Genomic DNA, 2,851 nt, shown 5'->3' with positions numbered 1-2,851 from the left:
AGGCTCCCATGACTTCAATGAATCCTACCAAAAGGTGGAAAATTTGAAGGCACACTGACACCATATGATACATTTTCTAAGTTAAAAATTCTTTTTTTCCAGAAGTCCCCCAGTGCATTGTTTCTTGAGGGAAGTCATGCTAATTTCCTTCTATCAATGTCAGACAAGTCCAGGAAACTTGGATGTTTTACCTTCCCTCCTAGGTTCTATTTATTCTAAAACCGTATGGTCTACTCTTTTAAATAGGGATTTACATGTCCTTATGATTAAATAACCAGTGATCCAAAGATCAGAACCTCATCACTTCACACCCATCATATGAAAAAATCTATCATATGTATCTTTTCAGAACTATTCTAAGTTTGTAGTTTGGCTTAAATCTAGCTAGCTTTAAACTAGCTAAGTGTGTGTATCTCACTCTAGAAACCTGAAATGTCAGTTGAATTCTATTTCCAATTCTATTGTCAATTCATTCATTTATCACCTATAGATAGCATTTCTCCTTTTTTATCTTTTTGTCAAATTCCTTAGTTGTCCCAAGTTCTGCCCCAGGTATATGGAATCTCCTCTAAATTATAAAGCTAATTATTCATAGAAATTTTAACAGGAGTAATTTTTCCCCTATTGATCTAAATTAATTTATTCTTTAGGTAGCCATTCAGTAAAAAGTTATTGTTCACAAGACAGCAGTAGACCAATGGAAACACAACCACCGTTCCTCTACTGAAGATATGTTCTCGTTCCTTAAATTGAAACACTTAAATGAGTATTTGCAGTTGGTAATGTAAGGATATAGATGAGACAACATTTTAGGCAACAGAGAAAAGATTACCAAAAAAAAAACATTTCAGAAATTACAAGTAATTTAGTAGGGCTAAAACATAGAGTACGAAAATAAAATATGAGCCTGGAGATGTTTGGACTCTATCTGGTAAGTAAGGAAGAATAATTTAAGGATAGGAAGTAGCATCAATGGTAGAAAGTAACCAAAAACAGAAAAACAGAAAATGATTCATATATGATAATTATGTGTTCACTAAATGTGACATTTCAAATAAATGGAAAAGGGAGAGACTTTATGATGTTTTAAAAAATTGGTTTTCTCAAAACAGTAGCCAAAATGACAACATGCCAAATACAAATGAAAGCAATTATATCCTTATTATAGGTGTCCTTTTTTAAATTTCCAAACTTGTTCTATGAGAGAAAACTGGATAACTGCCGAAAAAAAAAAATCATGAGGAAATAAAAAACACATATGTCATGCTCTACAGCAATTATAATGTAGTGATAGTGCCATTGTCCTCTCTTATGGAATATATGAAACACATTTCAAACTTAACAATCCAAAAGCTGAACACTTGTTCTCCCTTTACCACAAAGCCCTGTTCTAAAGTTCACTATTTTAATGAATGAATTTACCTTTTGTTTATGTATACGGAACAGAAACCATGAAGTCTATCTTACACTCCCCCCCTCTGTAATTTGCCATATCAAAGCCATCATCAAGGTATATCAATCATTTCTCTTTTGAACTTCTTATCTCTTCCTTTCTTCCAAACTTCACACTTCAGGTACCATCATGTTTTAGCTGGACCCATATTATTACCCAGTTTACCTCTATACACTCCTCCCAACTCACAGTCAATGGAGTTTATAATTTGGCTTTTCTCATATGCATTATCCCCTGAGAATATTCCAGTATTCTTCAAAGCATAATTTAAATAGTTGCAAATAATTTCACCATGCAGGTATATTAAAATGCATTTAACCATTTTTTTTATTTTTGAATATTTACATTACTTGTATTGGTTATTATAAATACTAATACAAAGAATTCAACACATATGAATCTATGTCTAAATGTCAGCTTATATTTTTAAAAATTGTATTAATGGCTCAAATTATAAATTCTTAGAAGATTAAGAGTTAATAGTTATTGCCCAATTGCACTACAGAAACTCTGCTGCATTCTACATTCTTGCAATCACTGTATATAGTAAATGAGAATGTTTGCTTCATGGGCTTTTGCAAACTCTGAGAGTTTTCGTCTTTTGACACTTTTGCCCATTTTAGAGGCAGAAATGCTATCAAGTTCCTATTTTTTATTTCCTTGAGTATTTTTGGAGTAGTATATTTTTATACATGGGATAAATTCGGGATGTTCATAAATATTTGATTTCTTCTCCCCTCCTTTGCAGATGGTAGAATTGCACTTCCCTGCCCTGTTGAATGCAGGCCTGGATATTTAATTTGCTTTGCCAATAAACTGTGAACAAAAATGATGTGGATAAATTTTTTGATGACTTTAAGATCTAATGCGTACTCTGCCATGTTCTCTGTCCCTCTGCCAATCAAAACAATGTTCCAGGTAGGGTCCTCAATCAGTCTGAAACTGATGCTAAGAAATTAGAATAGGAGGCACTGACATAAGACTCATGTGACAGATGGTGAGGAATGTTATATTACAGATTGAAACTATGATGATCTATGTTATACAGTAAGGAAATGTTTGGTAAACCATCAACTGCAATAATTTCGAAGGCAGATAATGAACTCAATGATTGGGTAGAACCCAAGCGTTATGAAGAATGATGAACAGAGGAGCTACTTCTAATAAGTGGGGTGTGGGAAGCGTTTCCAAACTCATAGGTTGGAACACCTTACTATAACTTACCCAGTGGTTTTCAGAATTTCTAGGGACCTGTGATTTATGTTTATCTCTAAATTTTCTGTTTAGAGATGAAAGTTTAGCATTTATATTGGTCATCTTCTTTCCATTCTGCTCATTAAATTTTGAGCATGCAGAGGGCAGATAACTTGTTTTTTTAGTTCACAGATCTCTAAGCCA

This window comes from Propithecus coquereli, unplaced genomic scaffold (genome assembly GCF_000956105.1).
Source record: "Propithecus coquereli isolate 6110/MARCELLA unplaced genomic scaffold, Pcoq_1.0 Scaffold158, whole genome shotgun sequence".
Classification (NCBI taxonomy): domain Eukaryota; kingdom Metazoa; phylum Chordata; class Mammalia; order Primates; family Indriidae; genus Propithecus; species Propithecus coquereli.
This window is presented reverse-complemented; position numbering follows the sequence as displayed.